This window comes from Ceratotherium simum, chromosome 33, assembly GCF_057802395.1.
Source record: "Ceratotherium simum simum isolate JZ-2026a chromosome 33, ASM5780239v1, whole genome shotgun sequence".
Classification (NCBI taxonomy): Eukaryota; Metazoa; Chordata; class Mammalia; order Perissodactyla; family Rhinocerotidae; genus Ceratotherium; species Ceratotherium simum.
In genome coordinates, this window is record NC_141932.1 from 14124784 (window position 1) to 14152583 (window position 27800).

The 27800-nt window shown below is 37.6% G+C and overlaps 1 pseudogene; it reads left to right on the forward strand.

Annotated features, from left to right (window-relative positions):
- The first annotated feature begins 1293 nt into the window (after window positions 1-1293).
- Window positions 1294-26072, forward strand: LOC101388109 (sulfotransferase 2A1-like; annotated as a pseudogene).
- The last annotated feature ends 1728 nt before the right edge of the window (window positions 26073-27800 follow it).

A 27800-nucleotide genomic window follows, 5' to 3' on the forward strand; every position in this document is an offset into this window, starting at 1 on the left:
GTATGTTAATGATTAAATGGCAAATGAGGATCCTATAATTCAGTTATAGTTTAACATAAATCCAACCCCACATCTCTGTGAGTTTAAAGCATAAGAGAGAATATTCTGTGTATATGTCCTAAGAACAAAGACATTTCCTATATAACGGCAGTAAAATTATAGAAATTGGGGAATTTAGCATTGATGCAACATTATTATTGAATCCACATTACAAATTCAAATGTGGCCAATTGTCCCAATAATGACAGCTTTTTTGTGGTCCAGGATCCAATCCAGGATTTAGTTTTCCTGTTCCTTTAACCTGGAACATAGCTTCAGCTTTTCTTTCTTTTCTTAATAATTTGAAAATTTGAGTAGCACTGGCCAATTATTTTGTAGAATATCCCTCAATTGGAGTTTATACAATGTGCATTCATGAATACATCCAGGCCCAGAGTTCACATTTTAATTATGCCCACGTAGAAATGGGGGAGAGTAAATTTACAATAGACAAATCTGACAAATGTTACCCCAGCTGGGTGATCAAGGTCAACATCAACAGTGATCATCACGTGGACAGTAAGTTCCCTGGAAATGTTGTGATGATAATGGTGTTTTACCTCCAGGATCTTCCTCCCCCAAACCCATAAGCCCAGTCTAATCATGAGAAAAACATCTGGCAAACCCCAATAGAGGAAATTCTCCAAAGTACCTGATCATTGCCCCCTCAAAACTGACAAAATTGTCAAGATCATCAAAATCAAGGAAAGTCTGAGAAACTGTCACAGCCAAGAGGAGCCTCAGGAGACATGACGACTTAGTGTGATGGGGTGTCTGGACGGGGTCCTGGAACAGAGAAAGGACATTAGGGAAAAAGTAAGCAAATATGAATAAAGTATGGACTCTGGGAACTCTCTCTACTATCTTTGCAATTTTCCAATACATCTAACACTGTTCTAAAAAATAAAGCTTATGAAAAATATTTTTTAAATTTGCCCACATTTCTACATCTTTGGGCTTGTTATTGAATTTCTGGTTCTCTTTCATGAATTCAAACTCAAATTACCCTACAATGTTCTCTGAATGACGTCATGGTTGCTCAATATCATCAACCTTGGAACTGACCATCTACCAGTTACAATATCTACTTTTTTTTTTTTTTTTTTTTTTACCAGCAGGCACTTCCTCAACAAACCTGGATAGGTTAATAATTGTTTTATCTTTAGTATAAAAGCTGATCTCCCAGCAGCTTCCACAACCTCCAACAGTGGCCACAGCTGAGATTCTAACACTAGGCACAAACAGCTCATCATAATGTCATACGGATACATGTGGTTTGAAGAGATACCTCTCCCTGCCGTGGATTTCATATCTGAACACCTCAGAGAAGACTGTGAGAGTTTTGTGTTTAAGGATGAAGATGTCTTAATACTGACTTACCCCAAATCAGATAAGGAAGCAGGATCAGATACTGAGACATGCTGTGGCCATGTCCCTCATTCACTCAGTAGGCGAATGGAGTGCTTTCTACGTGCCAGACAATGCATGATGCTGTGGGGAAATAGAGCTGTGCCCTGATGCCCTTTACATTCAGAGAAAAGGCTTCAGCCAGGCAGTTACACAGTAAGATGAGTGCCCAGAGGGGTAATCTAAGGTATTAGGGGAACCTAGAGGAGTAAATCCTACGGCAGAGTCAGGTGTTTGTATGGAGGAGTGGGGGAGGGTGACCAGTGAAGTCCTTATAGAAGAAATAGGGGGAAAAACGGTAATTACGTGAGATACTGTATATGTTAATTACCCTGATTGTGGTCATTATTTCACAACGTATACATACATCAAATCATTGCATTGTTCATCTTCAAACTATATAATTTTTCTTTGTCAGTTATGCCTCAATAAAACTGAGGAGGGATAAATAAACACAACTATCACAGCCAAAAGAAAAAAAAAACTAGAGAAAATAGTTGTCTAAATTGAGATGAAAAATGAATTTGAAAGGATTTAGAGAAAAGGGATATTTTCAGGCACAGGTATCAGCATGGCCAATGGTCGGCAATTGGAAAAGAGCCTGGAAAATTCAAGGGACTGAAAGGATGTGGAGCAAGATTCTATGAGGGGAGGGGGGTAGAGGGTCTGCAAGCTGGTCACTGACTGAGGCTGGAGACATTGGAAGTGGCAAGGTGGTGAAAAGCCAAGGGCACTGGGGGAAGGTTGAAGGATTTAAGCAAATAGCCAAAAGGTGGAAGCAACCCAAATGCCCAGTGACAGATGAATGGATAAACAAAATGTACTGTCTATATATGATGGAATATTATTCAGCCTTAAAAAGGAATGGAGTTCTGACACACTCTCCAACATGGGTGAACTGTGAGGACGTTATGCTGAGTGAAATAAGCCAGTCACAGAAGGACAAATATGACATGATTCCATTCAGTGAGGTATCCAGAGTAATCCAACCCATTGAAACAGAGAGTAGAATGGTGGTTGCCAGGGACTGGCAGGGACTGGAGGGAGGGAAAATGGAGAGCTGTTGTTGAATGGGTACAGAGTTTCAGTTTTGCAAGATGGTTGTACAACAATGTGCATATACTTATCACTACTGAACTGTGCACCTGAAAATGGTTAAGCTGGTACATTTTATGTCATGTATTTTATCACAATTTTAAAAAAAAGTCAGATTAAAATGAGTGAACATCACTTTTCCTTCTTTATCTAGGAACAAACTGGTTGATTGAAATTCTCTGCCTGATTTGCTCCAAGGGGGATCCCAAGTGGATCCAATCTGTACCCATTTGGGAACGCTCACCCTGGGTAGAGACTGACAGTGGCTATAATTCACTGAAGGGTAAGGAAGGCCCCCGCCTCATCAGCTCCCGGCTCCCCAACCAACTCATCCCCAAGTCTCTCTTCAGTTCCAAGGCCAAGGTCAATGCTCAATGGTCAAGATGTTTGGTCAATGCTTTCCACACTCTAACGTGCCTGGGAGTCCCCTGGAGATCTGGGTGAAATGCAGCCTCACTGAGTAGGTCTGAGGTGGGCCTGAGACTCTGCGCTGGTGATGCTACTTGACTACAAGGGTGTAGACCCCTCCACAGGTTATACCACCTGGATGTAAATCAGAGGCAAAGTGAAATGATAGCACCAGAATCTTAGAAAACCATGTTTTAAACCCAACCAGAATTTATAACTGTGTTAAATACTAGCTAACCCCCCTCTGTTGCTCTAAAAAATAATTAGCCAGTCTTAATTAGGTAAATTCTTCCTGCTGCTTAGGTAGAAGCACCAGACATACAGTTGCCCAGATGGGAAGCAGCCCATCGTAAATCAATGCCTAAATCCAGGGAGATTCCTCTGGCACCATGGCTGGTTTTTCTACCCACTACGTCTTCCTATGTGTAGCTGTCTATTGAGCTCAGTAGACACAGGAATCTCTCATGGGGCTGACAGATGATCCCCAGGAGGGACCATGGGTATCCCGGGTCTAGCATATCTCAAATTGTTTCTAGAAATATACTTTCCTGGAAGGTGCTCATTGCTTTGTGATTTTTAAAAAAGTTTTATGCTTAAATTAGATTGTGAATCTTAGAATAATATTCTGCTCTCTTGGAAATTTCACAATGTCTAGCAGCACAATGAAATTTTTAATTTTTTAACCCATCACTTATCAAGCTTATTTATAATACATTTATTTATGTGTGTTTTATCGGTGTTTGTTAAATTCCTCAGTGGGGAAACCGAGGCCTAGTGAGAGTTGGGGCCTAGAATAATGTCACGAAGAAAGTTGGTGCAGAATCCAGAGTATAAGTCAGATGGTCAAATGCCAAGTGTTCTTGCATGTGTGTCTGTGTGTGTGCACTAATCTTAAGTATTAACTTGTTGAATCTTTACATATGTACACAACTGGGTTAACTCCATGCAGAACATTTGGTCCTGTCCAAAACGTCCACAAATATTTGGTCCACAAGGCATTTGGTCCATGAGACGTTTGATCCATGCCAAAAGGTCCTTGACACTTGGTCCAAATGGTTTTGGACAGGACCAAATATCAAGGACTTTTTGATGTGCACCCAATGTCTCTATGGACATTTTGGACAGGACCAAATATTCGCAAATCGCAAGGTCCTTTTGGCATGGACCAAATGTCTTATGGACATTTTGGACAGGACCAAGTGTCTATTAATTAGGTAACTACCTTTCAGATCCAGGTTTAGAACATTTCCTCTCCCCTAGAAAATTCCATCATACACCTCCCCAGTCAATGCCCACCTGCAGAGGTGACACTCTCCTGACTTGTAACTTTATACATTAGTTTTCTTGTTCTTGAACTTTTTATAAATAGATTTATAGTGTATCAACATCTGCTGTATATCTATGAATATAGCACGGTTTATTAATCCGTTCTCCTAGTAGTAATTTTTAACTACACTACACAAATATAATAGAGCTCAACTTTTAAAACTTTTGGTTGCTGGCCATTGTGAGTAGACTATGATAACCAAGAGGGAAGGGACAATGCTTTCATTTTCCATTGTTATATTCTTAGTATTACCTCAGTGAATGGTTCATAGGAACTTAAAAATATATATTTGGTTAATGAATGCAATAACTAATTTATGAAAAGAATCCATTGATATTTAATAGGCATTTTCTAAGAATTGGTTTTTCTCTATTTTTGTGAAGATGAAGAAGGATGGGAAATGATTGTATTGATTTTTCATTATCCCATTTTTCTCTTTAAGGTGATTTATCTCATCAGAAATCCCAGAGATGTTCTTGTGTCTGGTTACCTTTACTGGAGTACTTCAAATTTTATTAAGAAACCAGAGTCATTGGAATAATATTTTGAATGGTTCATCCAAGGAATTGGTGATTGAATGTAAAATATGGAAGCTGGGGGATTGTCAGAGGCCTTTATCAGACCTCATCTAACACCCAACCTGAGATCTCTTCATCTCACCGTGCTGGGTATATAAGGCTGCCTCACCATTGAGAACTCAAATTGTCAAAGTCCACATTCTCTTCTGCAGAGAAGCAGAACTCCAGCCAGCCTTTCAGCTTGCCCCATCATAAACCATCCTGTCTATGTTCCGAGTCTCCCGTACCTGTCCAATACTAGCACAGAGCACTCATATTGTTCTCTACTCTCCTAACTTGTGACTTTCTGAAAGTCAGGTTTTCATTGGCTTCCTGGACAATACAATCCTGACTTTCCACCATTTTTTAGATGCGTCTTTCTAAAACTCCCTTAATCCTGTTGTCCTATCTGTCTCAAAGATGTGTGCATTATCTTAGGATCTCTAAACTTTTAATTACGCAGAATTTCTAGGCTTTCTCAGATACTTGAAATTTTGCAATTTTTCTCAAAACTACATGATGAGTGCCATATCTCAGCTGTGATATGTTTCCTTGGCTTCAGACCTGTTTCTCTAACAGCCCATGGGCATCTTCACTGGAAAGAGCCACAGACACCTGTAATTCAATATGTTTAAAACTGAACACATTTCTCTCCATATCCCAAACTGCTCCCACTGCAGGTTGATCTTATTCAAGAGATAGAACCAGCCCTCATCCAAGGTTATCAGGACTCTCAAGTCTCAAAAAGTGTCATCGTTTCCCGTCCCACTCCTCCATGCCCTTCACCACTTTCCTTTATCTATTTATTATCCCAGTCCCAAAACCTTGACTAATATCTTCTTTCTGATCTCTGCTAAAATGTCTCTGTATTTAGAGAAGTCTTCCTTTTCAATACTATGTAGACTAGCATCTCTCCCCATCTCTAGAGTCTTATCTTTTATTCCCCTTAGTACTCATCACCTATGAGTATGTATTCTGTTCATTTGTTTATTCCATATGTCTCCCCACTGAAATGAAAGCTATTTGAGTTGTTCATTGTTACCCCAGGACCTAGAGTGGTGCTTGTCACATAGTAAGCAGGTAAGACACCTTTGTTAAATGATGAATATTCATTTGTGACCCTTTCCATTGGTGCTTTATTAACCAGAGCCACTGTTACTTCTCACCCAGTATCATGTGACAGACTCATTATTGGTGTCCACACATCATGCACTTTGGCACTTCTAGGCTAGGTTTCAATTGTCTGGTAGATATTGAATAGTTCACGTTTCCTGAATTGTTTGCCCTCAGCATAAAGTCCAATCTGCAAGGCCTGGCAGTTGTATTTCTTATTGAGCTGATCCTGGCTGAACTCGTCAGCCCTATCTCCTGCTTTCCTTCAGGTTACTCTTTCAGAAAAAAAGGTGACAGTGAAACCCTATTGTGGAAGCCCGGACATGAAGAGAACACCCTCCCCTCATCAATGCTATATTTGATCTTGCCATTTGGCGTATAAAGTAGTTTGAATTGTGCTTCAGCTGTCACCAGGAATCCAGGAAAGTCTCATCAGTAGTAGTGGATGATGAAGACATGTCCTGTAAACCTCACCACTATCCCAATATCTTGCTTATTTGTGCCTTAAAGCTCACACACAGGCCTCTTTCTTATCCAGTCAAGAACCAACACCACCAAAATCTTTGTTATTATCAACTAATACCAATATCCTGGGTTTTCTGTTGCCCTATTGAAGGTCGATCTGAACCCTTTCCCCATATCAATGAAGAAAACTTGGGAATTTAAATCCTGAGAAATATTGTCCTTAGACCTAGGCAATAGGAGTCCCTGCTCTGGACACTGTGTCTTAGAGCACCCCTTGGGATCATACATGATAACAAAGCCTTAGGGGGTCCCCTGCTCTGGACATGTTTCCTCCCCAGCAAGGTAAAGAGTCTATAGGACTCCTGGAGCCTGCAACCCTTTCATCACCCATGCTCTGGGAACCACAAACCTTAGAATTCCTTATGCAAAACACCTCAAGCATGCTTACATGGCCTGTGTGCTCCTCTACTCTGAGTCCCACTGCCCACGGCCGACCATACCAGCAGATGAACACTGAGTTAGGTTTGGCAGAAGAGACAATCAAAATGAATGAAATGTAATTGCTGTTTGCACACATCACTGAAGCCATTACAGTAGCATCCGTTATCATGGGGGATACATTCCAAGACCCCTGGTGGATGCCTGAAACCGTGGGTATACCAAACCCTATATTACTATGTTTTTTCCTATACATACATACCTATGATAAAGTTTAATTTATAAATTAGACACAGTAAGAGATTAACAACAATAACTAAGAATAGAACAATTATAATAATATACTGTAATAAGAGTTACCGTAGATCTTAGCAACCTCACCATATGATTTTTTTTTCCTTATTAAGTGGAGAACTTTCACCTTTCACTTAAAGTAAGTACTTTACAACTTCTCTTTGGAACATAGAAATTGCCAGCATCACTACTCTTGCACTTTCAGGTCATTATTAAGTAAAATAAGGATTACTTGAACACAAGCACTGCAATCCTGAGATGGTTGATCTGAAAACTGAGATGGCCACTAGGTGACTAAGGGGTGGGTAGCATATATGTACAGCATATAGTGTGGGTACGCTGGACAAAGGGATGATTGATGTCCCAGGTAGGATGGAGTGGGACAGCATGAGATTTCATCACACCACTGAGAACAGCACACGATTTAAAACTTAGGAATTGTTTGTTTCTAGAACTTTCCATTTAATATTTTCAGACTGAAGTAGACCGTGGGCAACTGAAACCACAAAAAGTGAAACTTCAGATAAGGGAGGACTATTATAGCTTTTTGGTGAAATGCTTCTCCCAACACAGTGTATGTTGAAGGTTAGAAATTAAATGAAGTGTTTCAAGTTTAAGGCTATTGGGAATGATATTTCTCTGCTGCATGTGTGTGTGATTTTCTCTCTGGTTTATATACCTGAGTGTATAACTGCTAAGACAGAGTGAATATCAATTTTCAATTTTAAAAGATAATATCAAACTATTTTTCAGAGTGGTTCTATCAATTTATATTCCCACAAATAGCATATGAGAGTTCCTGTTACTCCATATCCTCAGTGATACCTGTTACTGTCAGTATTTTTATGATTGTCATTTTAGAAATTTTACAAAATAATTAGTGGAGAATTGTCATACTTTACTTATTCTCTTCATTTATAGACATTTTTATCCCCCTTTTTATCTAAAGGCTTTTTAATGTCTTATATGTTCTTTTATGATTTTTTTTCTATAAAAGTTTGCAACTCTCTTTTTAGGTGTATTTCATTTCTTCTATATTGATGACATCTTAAAATTATGTTTTCTGGTTGTTTGTGCCTGATTTGGGAATGTAATTGACTTTGAATGTTGATCAGGTACTCATCAGCCTGAATGAACTCTCCTCCTAGTTCTCATTGTTTCCTTGTGGGTTCTTTGTGATTTTCTAAGAAGTATAAACATAACCCTTAAGGAATATTATCTTCATTCTAATACACATATGTTGTCTTTATTTTTTCTTCTCTTATCTCATTGGCCAGAGCTCTAGGACAAGGTTGAACAGAAGTGCTGATAGTGGTAATACTTGCCTTGTTCTTACTTTTAAAGGTAATTATTCAAAAATGTTATTTTTTAACTTTATTGTGGAATAATTGACAAATATAATTGTATATATTAAAACATTATTTGATATCCCTATACATTGTGTAATGATTACCAAGATCAAGATAATTAACACATCCATCACCTGACATAGTTAGGTCTTTGTGTGTGTGTGTGTGTGTGTGTGTGTGTGTGCTGAGACTGCTTAGTATCTACTATCAGCAACTTTCAAGTACATAATATTGAATTATTAACTACAGTAAATGCTGTACATGGGATCCTCAGAACTTCTTACAGCTGAAAATTTGTACCCTTGCACCTATATCTCCTAATTTCCTTCTCCCCACATGCTTGGCAACCACTAATCTGTTCTGTTTCTATGAAATCTGCATTTTAAAAATTCTGCATATAAGTGATACCATACAGTATTTGTCTTTCTCTGTCTGACTTATTTCACTTAGCATCATGCCCCTCAGGTTCATCCATGTCACAAATGTCAGGATTTCCTTCTTTGTTCATAGCTGAATAATGTTCCATTGTGTATATATACCTTATTTTCTTTTTTTTCAATTATTTTATTGAGATCATAATAATTGATAACATTGTGTAATTTAAGGTGTACATTATTATTTATCAATTTTTGTATAGACTGCATCATGCTCACTACCAATATTCTAATTTTTATCTGTCACCATACATATGTGCCCCTTTACCCCTTTCGCCCACCCTCCAACCCCTTTCCCCTCTGGTGGCCACTAATCTGTTCTCTTTATCTGTGTGTTTGTTTATCTTCCACATATGAGTGAAATCATGTGGTGTTTGTCTTTCTCTGCCTGGCTTATTTCACTTAACATAATACCATCAAGGTCCATCCATGTTATTGCAAATGGAACGATTTTGTCTTTTCTTATGACTAAGTAGTATTTCATCGTATATGTATACCACATCTTCCTTATCCATTCATAAGTTGATGGGCACTTGAGTTGCTTTCTCTTGCTGGCTATTGTGAATAATGCTGCAATGAACATAGAGGTGCGTAAATCTCTTTGAATTGTTGATTTCAAGTTCTTTCGGTAGATACCCAGTAGTGGGATAGATGGATCATACGTATTTCTATTTTTCATTTTTTGAGAAATCTCCATACTGTTTTCCATAGTGGCTGCACTAGTTTGCATTCCCACCAGCAGTGCATGAGGGTTCCCTTTTCTCCACATCCTCTCCAACATTTGTTATTTTTTGTCTTGGTAATTATAGCTATTCTGACAAGTGTGAGGTGATATCTGATTGTAGTTTTGATTTCCATTTCCCTAATAATTAGTAATATTGAACATCTTTTTATGTGCCTGTTGGCTATCTGTTTATCTTTCTTTGCAAAAATGTCTGTTCATATCCTCTGCCCATTTTTTGATTGAGTTCTTTGTTTTCTTGTTGAGTTGTATGAATTCTTCATATATTTTGGAGATTAACCTCTTGTCGGATATACGATTTGCAAATATTTTCTCCCAGTTGGTAGGTTGTCTTTTCGTTTTGTTCCTGGTTTCCCTTGTCTTGCAGAAGCTCTTTAGTCTGATTTAGTCTCATTTGTTTATTTTTTCTTTTGTTTCCTTTGCCTGAGTAGACATGGTATTCAAAAAAATGCTGTTAAGACCAATGTCAGAGTGTACTGCCTACATTTTCTTCTAGGAGTTTTATGTTTTCAGGTCTTACATTTAAGTGTTTAATCCATTTTGAGTTAATTTTTGTGTGTGGCATAAGATAATGGTTTACTTTCATTCTTTGGCATGTGGCTGTCCAGTTTTCCCAACACCATTTATTGAAGAGAATTTCCTTTCTCCTTTGTATGTTCTTAGCTCCTTTGTCAAAGATTAATGGTCCATAGATGTGTGGTTTTATTTCTGGGCTTTCAATTATGTTCCACTGATCTGTGTGTCTGTTTTGAGACCAGTACCGTGCTGTTTTGATTACTACAGCTCTGTAGTATGTCTTGAAGTCAGGGATTATGATGCCTCTAGCTTTGTTCTTTTATCTCAGGATTGCTTTGGCTATTTGGAGTCTTTTGTTGTTCCATTTACATTTTTGGATCGTTTGTTCTATTTCTGTGAATTATGTCATTGGGATTTTGATTGGGATTGCATTGAATCTGTAGATTGCTTTAGGTAGTATGGACATTTTAAGTATGTTTATTCTTCCAATCCATTAACATGGAATATCTTTCCATTTCTTTATGTCATCTTTGATTTCTTTCAATAATGTCTTATACTTTTCAGTGTATAGGTCTTTCACCTCCTTGGTTCAATTTATTCATAGACATTTTATTCTTTTTGTTTTGATTGTGAATGAGATTGTATTCTTGACTTCTCTTTCTGCTAGCTTGTTATTAGTGTATAGAAATGCAACTGATTTTTGTAAGTTGATTTTGTACCCTGAAACTTTGCTGTAGTTGTTGATTATTTCTAATAGCTTTCTAGTGGATTCCTTTGGGTTTTCTAGGTATACAATCATGTCGTCTACTAACAGTGAGAGTTTCACTTCCTCTTTTCCAGTTTGGATGCTTTTTATTTCTTTTCTTGCCCAATTGCTCTGGCCAAAACCTCCAGTACCATGTTGTATAGGAGTGGCGAGAGCGGGCCATTTGTCTTGTTCTTGTTCTCAGAGGGATGGCTTTCAGTTTTTCATCATTAAGTGTGATGTTGGCTGTGCATTTGTCATATATGGCCTTTATTATGTTGAGGTACTTTCCTTCTATACCCATTTTTTGAGAGTTTTAATCATAAATGGATGTTGGATCTTTTCAAATGCTTTCTCTGCATCTATTGAGATGATCATGTCATTTTTATTCCTCATTTTGTTAATGCAGTGTACCTCATTGATTGATGTGCAGATGGTGAACCATCCTTGCGTCCCTGGTATAAATCCCACTTGATCATTATGTATGATTCTTTTAATGCATTGCTGTATTCGGTTTGCCAATATTTTGTTGAGGATTTTTGCATCTATGTTCAATATCAATATTGGCCTTAATTTTCCTTCTTATTATTGTCCTGGTCTAGTTTTGGTATCAGGGTGATGCTGGCCTCATAGAATGTGTTAGGAAGTGTTCCATCTTCTTCAATATTTTGGAATAGTTTGAGAAGGATAAATATTAAATCTTCTTTGAATGTTTGGTAGAATTCTCCAGAGAAGCCATCTGGTCCTGAACTTTTGTTTTTTGGGAGGTTTTTGATTACAGTATCAATCTCTTTAGTTTTGATTGGTCTATTCAGATTCTCTATTTCTTCTTGATTCAGTTTGGGAGGTTGTATGAGTCTAAGAATTTATCTATTTTTTTCTATGTTATCCAATTTGTTGGCATACAGTTTTTCATAGTATTCTCTTATAATCTTTTGTATTTCTGTGGTATCTGTTGTAATTTCTCCTCTTTCATTTCTAATTTTATTTATTTGAGACTTCTCTCTTGTTTTCTTCATGAGTCAGGCTAAAGATTTGTCAGTTTTGTTTATCTTCTCAAAGGACCAGCTCTTAGTTTCATTGATCCTTTCTACTGTTTTGGGGGTCTCTATTAAATTTATTTCTGCTCTAATTTTTATTATTTACCTCCTTCTGCTGACTTTGGGCTTTGTTTGTTCTTCTTTTTCTAGTTCTGTTAGGTGTAATTTAAGATTACTTATTTGAGATTTTTCTTGTTTGTTGAGGTGTTATGAATTTCCCTCTTAGAACTGCTTTTGCTGCATCCCATAGGAGTTGGTATGGTGTATTTTCATTTTCATTTGTCTCCAGGTATGTTTTGATTTGTCCTTTGATTTCTTCATTGATCTAATGGTTGTTCAGTAGCACGTGGTTCATTCTCCACATATTTGTAACTTCCCCAGCTTTTTTCTTGTGGCTGATTTCTAGTTTCATAGCATTGTGGTCAGAAAAGATACTTGATATGATTTTGATCTTAAATTTATTGAGGCTTGCCTTGTTTCCCAACATATGGTCTATCTTTGAAAATGTTCCCTGTGCACTTGAGAAGAATGTGCGTTCTGTTGTTTTGGGATGGAATGTTCTTTATATCTGTTAAGTCCATCTGGTCTAGTTTTTCATTTAAGTCCACTATCCTTGTTGACTTTCTGTCTGGATGATCTATCCACTGATGATGCCAATGGGCTGTTGAGGTCCCATACTATTATTGTGTTGCTGTTAATTTTGCCCTTTATGTCTGTTAGTAGTTGCTTTATATACTTTGGTGCTCCCGTTTTAGGTGCATATATAGTCATAAGTGTTATGTCCTCTTGGTGGAATGTCCCTTTTATCATTATATACTGCCCCTCTTTTTCTCTCATTGTCTTTTTTATCTTGAAGTCTGCTTTGTCTGATATAAGTATGGTAACACCTGCTTTCTTTTGATTGCCATTTGCTTGGAGTGTCATCTTCCATCCCTTCACTCTGAGCCTATGTTTGTCTTTAGAGCTGAGATGTATTTCCTGGAGGCAGCATGTTGTTGAGTCTTGTTTTTTAGTCCATCCAGCCACTCTCTGTCTTTTGATTGGAGAATTCAATCCATTTACACTTAAAGTGATTATTGATATATGAGGGCTTAATACTGCCATTTTATCTCTTGTTTTCTGTTGTTTTCTGTATTTCCCTTGTTTCTCTTTCCTTGCATTTCTGACTGCTATTTCAGTTTTGTGGTTTCCTGTGGCGTTTTTCTTGGTATTCTCTTTATTTATGATTTTTGTCTCAGCTCTGATTTTTTGTTTAGTGGTTACCATGAGGTTTCTATAAAAGATCTCATAGATAAGATAGTCCATTTTCTGATAGCCTCTTATCTCCCTTAGCCTAAGCAGGTTCCATCCCATTCCTCTTCCCCTTTTAAGTTATTGTCATCACAAATAATTCTGTTTTGTGTTGTGAGTTTATGATTAAAATGAAGTGTTTATAGTTATTTTTGGTGCTTTCCTTTCCTTTATCTTTTATGCTATAATTGTTTGCTAACCTGTTCCAATAGCAGCAATTTTATGATTTTGTCTGTCTATTATCTCCTTGTTCAAGGGTTTGTAAACCTTTGCCTTTTTGTTTCAGGTATGAGGGTATCCTTGATCATTTTTTGTAAGGAGTTCTAGTGGCAATGAACTCCCTCAGCTTTTGTTAATCTGGGAAAGCTTTTATTTCTCCATTGTATCTGAAAGATAGTTTCACTGGATGCAGTATTCTTGGCTGAAAGTTTTTGTCTTTCAGTATTTTGAATATATCATTCCCATCTCTCCTAGCCTGTAAATTTCTGCTGAGAATTCTGCTGAAAGCCTGATAGGGGTTCCTTTGTAGATTATTCTCTTCTGCCTTTCTACCCTTAATATTTTTTCTTTGTCATTGACTTTTGCCAGTTTTACTATTATGTGCCTTGGAGAATGTCTTTTTGCATTGATGTAATTAGAAATTCCATTGGCTTCATATACTTGTAAGTCCACTTCCTTCCCCAGGTTTATGAAGTTCTCAGTTATTATTTCTTTGAAGAAGCTATCTGCCCCTTTCTTCCTCTTTTCTCCTTCTGGAATACCTATAATCCTTATGTTGCATTTTCTAATTGAGTCAGATATTTCCAAAGAATTCCTTCATTTTTTAAAATTCTTAGTTCTCTCCCTTCCTCCACCCAAAGCATTTCTATATTTGTTTCCTCTAAATTACTAATTCTGTCCTCCATAACATCAGCTCTGTTTTTTAAAGTTTCTAGGTTTTTTATCTCATTCATTGTGTTGCTCATCCCAAGAATTTCTGTTTTTTTTAGAGTTTCAATCTCTTTGGTGAAGAATTCCTTCTGCTCATTAATTTTATTCCTGAGTTCATTAACCTGTCTTTCTGAGTTTTCTTGTAAATCATTGAGTTTCTTTATGACAACTATTTTGGATATTCTATCATTTAGCTTGTAAATTTCTTTTGCTTCAGGATTGGTTTCTGGAGACTTGTCATTTTCCTTCCGCTTGGAAGTGTTAATGTAGTTCTTTATGGTGTTTGATGAAGTGATCCTTTCCTGGCACATAGTGGTAGTATCAGGTCGCAGAGTCCACCTGCCACCTGGGACGTGGGCAGGAGCTGTGTTTTCTGAATCCGCCATGTCTGCTGCAAGTTGTGCCAATAGGACTCATCTGCATTTGCCCGCTGGCCACAACCACTTCACGGTCACACATGCTGGTGCTTTGGTGCAGATCCGCTGGCTTGGCTGGGGACTGGCCAAGATGGTGCACTAGGTGGGAGGGAAAGGGCACTTTCTTTCACATGTGCAGGCCTGCTCTGCACTCATGGGTTTTTCACCTGGCCTGCTGCACTTGGTGGGGGTGCCACATGGTGGCAGAGCTGTGTCACTTGGTGTGGAGTGTTCCTGTGGGCCAGGCTGAAACTCCAAAAGAGAAGGCATTTGGGTGCAGGCGTGCCTGCTCCCCCACCTCCTCTTACAGTCACACACTGGCTGCTGTGTGAGGACCTGCAACCTAGATCACTGTGCTGGGAGTGGAGGTGGAGATCCACTCACCTCCTTCCACTGCTTCCCAGGGATCCAGTACCCCCACCTTTGGATGTAAGGCTGCATGGATCTCTCAGACATCTATTGTGCTTTGGTGGGAATCCTCTGTTGGTTAATGAATGTCCATTTGGTTGTAACTTAGGGGGGAGAGACTAAGGGAGCAGCCCACTCCGCCATGGTGGTGACATCACTCCTAGCATATTTTCTTTATCCATTCATACATCAAACGACAATTAGGTTGTTTCCATATCTTGGGTATTATGAATAATGCTGAAATGAACATGGGTGTGCAGATATCTCTTCAAGATACTGATTTCAATTCCTTCAGATATATACCCAGGAGTGGCATTGCTGGAATATATGGTAGTTCTATATTTATTTTTTGAGCAACTGCCATACTGTTTTCCATAATGGCTGTACCAATTTACGTTCCCGCCACCAATGTATAAAGGATTCCCTTTTCTACCCATCCTCACCCACATTTTTATCTCTTGTCTTTTTGATATTAGCCATCCTAACAACAGTGATGTGATACGTCATTGTGGCTTTGATTTACCTTTCCTTGATGGTTAGTGATGTTGAGCAGCTTTTCATATACCTCCTGGCCATTTTTATGTCTTTTTTGGAAAATTATCTATTCAGATCCTTTCCCCATTTTGTAATGGGACTATTTGTTTTTTGTTTGTTTGTTTGTTTGTTTGTTTTTTTGGCTGTTGAGTTGTATGTGTTCTTTATATATTTGGGATATAAACTCTTTATCAGAAATATGGTGTGCAAAAATATTTTTTTCCATTCCTTTTTCAAATCATTGATTGGTTGCCTTTTCAAATTATTGATTGTTTCTGTTGCTGTGCAGAAGCTTTTTATGGAGTCCCACTTGTTTATTTTAGCTTTTGTTGCCTGTGCTTTTGGTGTCTTATCCAAGAAATCATTGCCAAAACCAACGTCAAGGATATTTCCCCTATGTTTTCTTCTGGGAGTTTTATGGTTTCAGTCTTTGATCCATTTTGAGTTAATTTTTGTGAGTGGTGTAAGATAGGGGTCCAGTTTTATTCTTTTTCATGTGGATATCCAGTTTTCCCAGCAGTATTTATTGAAGAGACTATGCTTTTCCCAAGTTTTTCTTGGTGTCCTTGTCAAAAATTATTTGACCGTATATGTGCAGGTTTATGTCTGGACTCTCTATTCTGTTCCATTGGTGCGTGACTGTTTTTCATTTTTTTGTGTGAGGAAGATTAGCCCTGAGCCAGCATCTATTGCCAATCCTCCTCTTTTTGCTGAGGAAGATTGGCCCTGGGGTAACATCCGTGCCCATCTTTCCCTACTTTATATGTGAGACGCCTGCCACAGCATGGCTTGATAAGCAGTGCATAGGTCTGCGCCTGGGATCTGAACCTGTGAACTCCACGTCGCCGAAGTGGAGTGCATGAACTTAACCACTACACCACCGGGCTGGCCCCACTATGTGCCTGTTTTATGCCAGTACCATATAGTTTTGATTATTATAGCTTTGCAATAATGCTTGAAATCAGAAAGCGTGATGCCTCCAGCATTGTTCTTTCTCAGGATTGCTTTGTCTATTTGGGATCTTTTGTAGTTTCATACAAATTTTAGGATTTTTTTCTACTTCTGTGAAAAATACCATTGGAATTTTGATAAAGATTGTGTTGAATCTGTAGATTGCTTTGAGGAGTATGGACATGTTTGCAATATTAATACTTCCAATCCAAGAACACAGGATATCTTTCCATTTGTGTCTTCTCAATCTCTTTCATCAATGCCTTATAGTTTTCAGTATGCAAGGCTTTCACCTTCTTGGTTAAGTTTATTCCTAGGTATTTTATTGTTTATGATACTATTATAAATAGGATTGCTTTCTCAATTTCTCTTTCAGATAGTCATTGTTAGTGTATAGAAACACAACTGATTTCCGTATGGTGATTTTACATCCTGCAACTTTACTAAATTAATGTATTAGTTCCACCAGTTTCTTGGTAGAGTCTTTAGGGTTTTCTACACATAAGATCATGTAATCTGCAAATAGAGATAATCTTACTTTCTCCTTTCTGATTTGGATACATTTTTTTTTAATTGCCCTATGCTGTGGCTACGACTTCCAGTACTATGTTGAATAGAAATGGTGAGAGTGGACATCAGTGTCTTTTTCCTGATGTTAGAGGAAAGTCTTTTAGCTTTAACATAACTTTTGAGTATGATTTAGCTGTGGGCTTTTCATATATGACCTTTCTTATGATGAAGAACATTCCTTTTATCCCTAATTTCTTAAGAATTCTTATCATGTGGATGTTGAAGTTTTTCAAATGCATATTCTGCCACTTTTGAAGTGATCATATGATTTTTATCCTTCATTCTGTTTATGTGGTCTATCATAGTAATGATTTGTGTATGTTGAACCATCCTTGCATCCTATGATGTATGATGTGCTCTTGAATTCAGGCTGCTAATATTTTGTTGAGGAATTTTGCATCTATATTTATCAGGAATATTGGCTTGTAGTTTTGTTTTCTTATAGTGTCCTCAATTGGCTTTGGTATCAGGGTAATGTTGTCCTCACAAAATGAGTTTTGGAGTGTTATATCCTCTTCAATATTTTTTTGTCATTTATAAAGTCTTCGTGTTACTTCTTCCTTAAATGTTTGCTAGAATTTACCAGGAAACCATCTGGTCTGGAGCTTTTCTTTGTCGAGATATTTTTGATTACTGATTTAATCTTGTTACTTGTTATTGGACTATTCAGATTTTCTATTTCTCCATGATTTGGTCTGGATTGGTCATATGTTTCAAGAAATTTATCCATTTCCTCTAGGTTATCAAATTTGTTGGTGTGTAATTCTTCATAGTAGTATCTTATGATCCTTTGTGTTTCTGTGGCATCAGTTATAATGTCTCCTCCTTCATTTCTTTGATTCATTTGAGTCTGCACTGTTTTTTTCTTAGTTAGTCTAGCTAAAGTTTTGTCAATTATGTTTCTCTTTTTAAAAAATCAGCTCTTATTTTCATTAATCTGTTCCATTTTTTTGGTGTATATTTCATTTTTTCCTGCTCTGGTCTTTGTTATTTCCTCCTTCTGCTAATTTTGGGTTTATTTTGTTCTTCTCTTTCTAGTGCCTTGAGGTGTAAAGTTAATTTTTTTTTTTTTGGAGATCTTTCTTTTTCTTAATGTAGGCATTTATAGCTATGAACATACTTCTTAGAACTGCCTTTGCTGCAACCCTAGTTTTAATATGTTGTGTTTCCATTTTTGTTTTTTTCGTATTTTTTATTTCCCTTTTGATTTCTTCTTTGACCCATTTGTTTGTTCCTTCCTCCTGTATTCACTTTGTTTATTCATAAAGTATAACTTAAACTAGTTCTCTCATAACAAACGTGGTAAATTCCCTCAGTATTTTGAATGAAAATGTCTGTATTTTATGCCCATTCTTGAATGATAGTTTAACTGAGTAGAATTCTCAGTTGATAATTAACTTCTCACTACACTTCAGAGTTAAGGAGGCCTCAGGCATGGTAGACAACCATCCAAAAGTATCAAATAGTTAAGATGTGGATGATGGAATGAGAATATTTACCTCCCTAGAAGATAATATGAAATATAGAGAAAGGCAATTTTCAACAAAACACGCCTGAGAATTTCCTGCATTGATGAAATCTCAGTTTGAAGAACCACACTTAGACTCACAAAGAATTATTCCAAATAAACCTTCACCCAGTCTCTAAGAAAGCTGTAGTAGATAAAAGGAAAGAAAATCTTAAACCAGAGCAAAGGCAGATAATTTCCAAAGGAACAATAATTACAATTGCAACAATGAAGTCAAGAAGACAGAAAATGTTCAAGGGCTGTGGGAATGACCTATCAACCAAAAATTCTAAACACTGAACAGATTAGGGGCAGCAAGAATACCATTCCTCAGGCCACAAGGCTCTTGGACAGGATCTACTTAGAGACCCATGAAAACTGGTACAGAGCCTGCTCCAAAGGAACAAGGCTCATTACAGGGTAAATGCATGATGTTGGATAATAGTTTTCCATCTTTATGTTATTCATTCAGCAAATAGTTAGGACAGGCCTAGATGTGCCAGACATTGTGCTATTAATTGTGCCCACAGAGTGAACATAGTAGATGGATCCCTGCTTTCATAGCCTTTGCAATCTACCCCTTCTTTCTGCCTCCCCAATATGCAGTGTCATATGGATCCTGGTTTGACCACATTCATGGCTGGAAGTCCATGAAAGAGAAGGAGAACTTCCTGATACTGGGTTATGAAGAGCTGAAACGAGTAACTATGGTTCTTGTCATTAGCAGACATCCTTACACCACCATCGTCACTCCTCTAACTTCCCTCCATTCCTCTGTGTCTCTATTCTACCTTTTCAGTCAGATTATAGCCTTGTGAAGGGTCATTACGAGTGGGACTAGCTCCCTAGTCTTCATTGCCTTACTTCTCGTTGACATTGTCCAAGCTCCATGCTCTTTTTCTTCAGGTGTTCATCTTTTTTCCATCTTACAACATCTAAAGGTCTTTTTTCATGCCCTGAGGCAGAGTACAATGGCTTATGCTCACACTGGCAAAGGGTCTAACATTTCTAGGGGTAGGACATGTGATGCTGCTGATAATCTAGTGGTGAGAGGGGACTGAGGAAAAAGATGAGACTGGATAGAAACAAGTCTGGTTCCAGAAATGTGCCCAACTGCCTCACATCCTAGATTGACTGATAGAAGAAAAATGAAGTCATGAAATCAGTCTGTGTAATGATTCTGACAGGCCAAGTCCTAGACTGAACAGTGATGGGCAGGAAAAGCTGTCCGATGATGCTCAAAATAAGTAATGGAAATTAAACCATTGGAAGATGAACTTTACCCATCAGTGGTATCCTGGACAAAAGAGAAAATAACACAAACATAGGCTCTTGCTGTTAAGAAACATTACTTCCCATCATCTTCCTCTGGCTACTTCTGTCCAATTCTCTATGACCTCCATGAGAATTCCATTTTCACCAAGAAGCCTTTTGTGACAAGTTTACCTACCTCAGGTACATGCTCCCATACCTTCCAGTAACTATGCTTTCAAGCTTCAAAATGATCATTTATTGTAGTAATGTCTACAGCGGTGTGTTTTTTGGTTAGATAATGAGGGCTCATGGGATAAAGAAACATTTTAAAACTATATAGCTCTAAAATACTATAGCTCTATATACTATAAAGCTATATAGTTTAAAGCTACCATAGCTCTAAGAGGAAGGTCTATGATTCAAAACAAAGTCTTAGTAGTTATAAAACCCAGTTTCTTATAATAACCTTCGAGAATCACGTATCAAGTACTAATTATTGACATAATATATAGCAAGATATTATGAAACTCTACGTGTTATTCAAATGTTAATTATGGAAAATGGTATAATTGATGGCACAGCCAGGATTTGAAATCAATCCCTTCAATCTTTGTCAAGTTCTCCCTGAACCTCTCCTTGCTTAATCCTGATCATAATTGTCTAGAAGACTTTCTAAAAGTCTCTTTACAGAACCCAAGCCCTGTATTTAGTGTTAAGGTGCCCTGAGCTCAACTGTACTGGGAAATCTATGTGGATCCTGGATCTTTTACATCCTTTGCTTTTCTTCCTCTTTCTTTTTTCCTTTTCTTCCTCCTAGTTACATCCAATCAATTGCTTCTCACGTCTCATGTTGTTCCTCTCTTCTTCCCCCTCTCCTCCTTCTCCTCACATTGTTGGTTCCTCCTTTGCACCTCCTTTTCTATGTTCTTGTCTTTCATATCCTCTCTCTTGGCTTTTCTTCTAGGAGACAAGGAGCACTGTAGAGAAGATCTGTCAATTCCTGAGCAAGAAATTAGAACCAGAAGAACTAAACTCACTCCTCAAGAATAGCTCCTTCCAGGTCATGAAAGAAAACAGTATGTCCAATGTTCCCCTCCTGTGTGGTCAATATTTAGACAAGAAGAATGGATCATTTATGAGAAAAGGTAAAAGCAAATGCTCTGCCTTCAAAATGTATCAGAATACATGGAAGGCATTCTGTGGCTTACAGTGGAGCACTAACAGTTGGGACTATGGAGTGTTTGAATTTATCAGCTCTAACTGCTCATCACCCAGAGAACTTCTCAGGAGCCCTTATTAGGGAGTCTCTTTTCATAGTACTGATGTGGGCTGCAGGCACTTGGAGAAAGTTAATTAGGCCTGCAATAGTCATCTGACTCATGGGAGGTCATTCAGATTCTGTTTCCTAAGAATTTGACATGGGACATATCCATTCTACAAACAGTGACCAGGTTAATTCGCTACTCTTCCCAATTTGAAAGCTACGATTGACCTGGGAAATGAGGACAAGACTGGGGATGGTCATGTTGGTGCTACCCCACTGGTGATTTAGCATAGAGAAGTATCCTGAACAAAGTAACGTATAAAGAATGACTCTACTGAGAAATGGAGAGAGGAGTTATTTTTCAGTTAGCTGAGAGCCTGTCTTGGTATCAGATATTGTAAGGTCCCCCAAGATGAAGGATTAATCATGTCCATATCCTTGGACTCAAGATGAATGAAGAGTGTCTACTGCATGGAGTAAGAGCTTAATTTCCAAGAACTCCATAGTTCAAGTATATCCAATGTGGTGATCCTTGGAAGGAAGAAAGTAAGCGATTCAAAAGACCTCAAGCAGGTGGTGGCAGAGGGCAGAAGGCCTGGAGGCCACCACACCAATGAGCTAGGAGGTCAGAGCATCAAGACAACGAGGCTCATTGTCAATCCTTAAAATCTCATGGAATTTCTTCTGATAGGATTTGGATTTGCTTGGGACCTGCAATCTCTTTCTTCTTTCTTTCTGAGTTCTCCCTTTTGGATTGGGAATAATGTATCCTATACCTTTCCTACCATTGTATTTTGGAAGCAGATAACCTGTTTGATTTCACAGGTTACAGCCAGGGAGGAATCTTGCCTCTGGATGGATCCTACCTTGGCTCTCACTCAGGCCAAATTTACATGATATTTAGATGAGTTTTGGACTTAGAGTTGATGTTGGAATGGGTTTAGACTTCTGGGCAGTAGGGATAGGTGAATGTATTTTGCATGTGGGAAGGATATGAATTGGGGGTGGGGAGGCCAGAAGGAGGAGTGTTATAGGTTGAATTGTGTCTCCTCAAAATTCATATGTTGAATTTCTAACCTAATACCCCAGAATGTAACTGTATTTGGAGATAAGGTCTCTAAAGAGGTAATTACATCAAAATGAAGCTTTTACAGTGGGCCTTAATCCATATGAATGGTGTCTTTATAAGAAGAGGACATTTGGACACAGGCAAGTGCACACACACAAAGAGAAGATCATAGAAGACAGCCTTCTACACGCCAAGGGGAGAATCCTCCAGAAGAAACCAACCCTGCTGATGCCTAGATCCTGGACTTCTAGCCTCTAGACAGTGAGGAGATAAATTCTGTTGTTAAAAAGAAGAAAGACCTCTAGCAATCCCTGGCACTTTGTCACTTTACTAAATTAGAAGTAAAGGAAATATTTAGATAGATTGTCCATTCTTATATTTCCTTTTACAAATCAGGGTTGACAGTGTTTAAAATGTTGTATTTATGTACAATGCTTGTGTGAAATGGCTTAAAGGACAAAAGATGTTGTTAAAGAGAGAAAGGAAATGGGAATTAACAACCAAGAATTTTGGCAGAGATAAAATAGAGTGGATGTAATTGAATTTGGTGCATAATTCAATGAGTACACCCAATATTTCTTCTTGTTTATGATGACCTCTTCAGGAGGCAACCATATTGACTTGCAACCTTTTCCAATTACTCAGGGAATTTGTTATATGTCATAGAGAGTTGAGAGGGATAGATGCAATAATGATAACGATAGTTAGCGACAACCATGTGATTATTATTGATAAGCTGATGCTCTGACTCCTCACGTAGTTTGTAATCGAATCATCACACAATCCCACAGGGTATTATTTTCCTCAGAAAAGGGTAATATTTGATCCAGCTAGTAAGACTCAAGTCCCTTTGAAAACCAGGTCTCTGATACTAGAGACTAAACTTATAACCACCATGCTTTATGACTTCAATATTCTAGGACAGAGTAGACTAAGAATGGATAGTGAGGTGAAAGAAAGAAAGGGATGAAAAGGAATAATATCCTGCCTCTCTATCCCAGGTCTGTTCTGCGTCCTTTCTTTCATCTGGAGGGCACATACACGTCCAAGATTAATTTTAAAATTGATTATATCAGTTATAATTTGATAATTAATTATATAAATCATGTTGTACTCCAGGGAGTGTCAACTGTTGGCTGTTCTTGGTCAAGGGCTCTTCTGTTCAGCCTACTTTCATGTTTGGGGCACTTTTCTGCTCAAGACACAAGAAAAATACTTTTTATTGCCCCGTGGGGTCTACACATACCAACTGCACTTAGGAGAATACTGGCTGTTGAAATCTCCATTACTGGTGACCTATCTGATTTTCAGATAAAAGCAATAGTTTTCTCTAACTGATTGTTATTATTATCCATGATTATTTTCATGCTAAGGATAATGCCTAGCATGTATTAAACATTATATGACTTTTGTTGAATAAACAGAAGGGAGAATGAATAAAAACATAATATGTTAATTTATTAAAGAAATTGGTATAAAGTAATAATCAAAATAATTGATTATTATAAATCAATGAGCTGGTGACATTTTGCCCACCATATTTTGACATATCTAAACATATTGCACATCAGAATATCAGAATCGTCGAAGTATAGCTGTTAACACTGGAACAGTAAACATCATAAGTATGACCTGAAGCTCTAATGAAGTTTATCCAAAACTTGACATCAGTCAGCCATTATTATATATTAGTGCTTCACGGAAGTTTTTTAAAGATGTCTTCATAACCAAGAAGTTATGGACTGAATTGTGTCCCTCCCACACATCCATCTGTTGAAGCTTAACTTCCAGTGTCTCAGAATGTGACCATTTTGGAGACAGGATCTTTACAGAGGTAATTAAGTTAAAATAAGGTCATTAGAGTGAGCTGTAATCTAATAATACTGATGTCCTTAAAGGAAGAGGAAATTCGGACATAGATGCATACAGAGGGAAGATGATGTGATGACACAGGGGGAAGACGGCTATTTACAAGCCAAGGAGAGAGGCCTGGAACAGATCTTTTCTTTGTGGCCTCAGAAGGAACCAAGTCTGTCAACACATTGATACATTTCTGTTGTTAAGTAGCACAGTCTGTGGTGCCTGGTTACAGCAGCCCCAGCAAACTAAATACACAAGAGTTTGGGGAGACTTTTAAGAGACAAGGACTTAGGAGTGACATAAGCAGAAATTACATGGGAAGGATTTGTAGGATTTTGAAAATGTGTAGAGTTTAGAACTTAATGCCCCAGCATAGAAACATTGGATTCTCTCATCTAGACTGATGTTTGATAGGGGGCAGCCATATTGAATTTACAGAGACTCTGGTGCCTCAAGAGTTCTTTCCGGCTTCCAAAAAGTCAGGTGTGTTATAGATGATACAGGAGCCAAAAAATCAATAATAATAAAAATTGTTCTAATAATGAAGATGATGAGTGTGAGAGTAACAGGGGATGTTTCTAGGGCATCAATTTTTTATTAGATGTTCTGTTATATTACTTCTATGCATATAAGTTAAGAGTATATAATTTATATTTACATATATTAATTTATATACAATTATATATTATTCTGTTATAGATTCAATTAATAAATGTATTAATTTAGTTAATATATTAATATAATACATAAATGTTAATTTATGTGATATAGAAATAATAATATAATCATATAATTAACAGTATGGCTTCTGAGGTCAAAATCTTTGGCTTTAAATCCACATCAATCAATTTCTAACTGTGTAACCTCTCCTAGTCTTTTTTTCCTTATCTGTAAAGTGGAGATAATAGTAGCACATTCCTCATTCTTTTAGTGATTCTTTCAACAAATATTTGAGTATGTACTACGTGTCTATGAATTTTTGTAACAGTAAGTCTTTGGCAATTCAAAAAGAAAAGCTTGTGACTTTCTAAAACTTAAATATATTGGAGATACATGCCAGACACACACACACACACACACACACACACACACACAAAGGAAATACACATAGCATATCATACTTGATAAGTGTTATGAAGTAAAATACAGCAAGGATGGGGATTTACAGTTGTAAACTGGGTGGTGAAAGAGAACCTCACTGAGATGTTGCCTTGGAGTGAAGACATCAAAGAAGCAAATGAGCAAGACATGGATGTATCTGAGAGAACGGCACTCCAGGAAGGCGGAACAGAAAATGTAAATAGTCTGAAGAGCGGGAATGTTTGAGGTGAAATCAGAAGACCCAATGCGAGGGAGTAGAGTGAGTGGATGGTCGTAGGAGATGGAGTCAGAGAATGACAGGGACCAAACCACCTGAAGCCATAAGCACTTTCACTGAGTCAAACCAGAAGTCCTTGGAGAATTTGAGCAGGAAGGGAAACGATCTGGCTTACCTTCTCAAGGAATCAAGATGGCTGCCATGCTAAGAATAACTTATGAAGGAGAAAGATCAAAAACAGAGAGATTAGTTAGAAGTCTAATACAATAATCCAGGTGAGACATGCTGTTGGCTTGGGCCAAGGTGGTAGAAATAGAGGTGGTGAGAAGTGGCCAGATTCTGGATGTAGCAGAAAATATAGCCACAGTATTGCTGATGTATTGTATATTGTAGGGGTTGGGAGAGAAGAGAATATAGGAAATCATTTCCAGGCGGGTGAAAGTGTGAATAGCTATGATTGCCAGGAAGTATAAAGGCCCACCATCGAGCCATTGGTCATTCTGCTATATTAGCTACAATTTCCATGTCAAGTGGACAGAAAGAAAAGATCCAGGAGAAGTGTTGAGGTCTTGAGACCTCCCCGTAGATCTGATCTGAGTCTCTATTTCATGTTTGTTAGGTATTTCTGGGGACTGGAGAAATTACTTCACAGTGGCCGAAGCTGAAGCCTTTGATAAAATATTCCAGGAGAAGATGGGAGATCTTCCTCCAGAGATGGTCCTATGGGAATAGTGTTCAAACTTCTGAATCTTATATAAATATTGATATTTGTTTTCCTGTCCTTGTACATGTGCAAGACTGGGGGTAATTGCATAAAATCTGTATTTCTTTCTGGATCCTTGAATGATCAAATCTTTGCACCTTTTTTTTTTTTAATAATTTTATTTATTTATTTATTTATTTTTCCCCCAAAGCCCCAGTAGATAGTTGTATGTCATAGCTGCACATCCTTCTAGTTGCTGTATGTGGGACGAGGCCTCAGCATGGTCAGAGAAGCGGTGCATCGGTGCGCGCCCTGGATCCGGGTCTGGGCGGCCAGCAGCGGAGCGCGGGCACTTCACCGCTAAGCCATGGGGCCGGCCCCATCTTTACACCTTTGAGGACTTGATTGTTAAAAATTACCAGAGTATCTATATTTCACTTTGTGGCAATTCACCTTTTAAAAATATTTATACATTTTGTACATACAAAATGACAGAGAAATAATATAAGTATTACCCAAAATTATGTCAGAATTTTTTTAATAAAAATGAGAAAATTAAGAAGGAGTTCAGGCTCCTTTTCTTTCCATTGCCTGTATCTCCACAATTTATCATTATTCTGACTTTCAGGTATATAATTCCCAACCTAGTATTTTTCTCTTACTATGTGACATTTCAGTATAAACAATATATGGTTTTCAAGGGGGCTTTTAAAACTTAGGTAAATGGCAAATTGTACCTTGTATTCATCAGCTTACATTTCCATTCAGTATTTTATATTTGGGATTCATTCATGTTGATTCTATAACTCGGTCAATATTTAGTATTGAGACTTATAATTTAGTTAACAATTCTTCCATGGATGAATTTGGGTTTCTTCCCCACCAGTTTTTCCCTATTTAAATCACTGCTTTGGCCTAACATATGATCTATCCTGGAGAATGCTCCATGTGCACTTGAGAAGAATGTGTATTCTGCTGCTTTTGAATATTCTGTAAATGTCTGTTAAGTCCATGTGGTCTAATATGTAGTGTAAATCCAACATTTCCTTGTGGGGTTTCCGTTGGGTTGATCTATCCATTGTAGAAAGTAGGCTATTGAAGTCCCCTATTATTATTGTATTGCTGTCTATTTCTCCCTTCAAGTGTGTTAATATTTGCTTCATATATTTAGGTGCTCCTATGTTGGGTGCATAAATATTTACAAATGTTATATCCTCCTGTTGGACTAACTCCATTATTGTTACATAATGGTCTTCTTTGTTTCTTACTACAGTGTGTCTTAAAATCTATTTTTTCTGATATAAGTATAGCTACACTTTCTTTCTTTTGGTTTCCATTTTAATGAAAATGTCTTAAATTTAAATCATGTCAAGCATCATTTCCAACCACAATGGTATGAGGTAGAAATCAAGTACAAGAAGAAAACTAGAAAATTTACAAATATGTGGAGACTAAACAATATGCTACTGAACATCCAATGGGTCAAAGAAGAAATCAAAAGAGAAAGAAAAAAATCTAGAGACAAATAAAAATGGAAATCTAACATACCAAAACTTAGGGGATGCAGAAAAAGCAGTCTGGGAAGGAAGTTTGTAGCTATCAATGCCTGCATTAAGAAACAAGAAATATCTCAATTAAACATCCTAACTTCACACCTCAAGAAACTAGAAAAAGAAGAAGCTAAGCTCAAAGGTAGTAGAAGGAAGGAAATAACAAAGATCAGAGTGGATAAGTGAAAAGTGAAATAGAGACTAAAA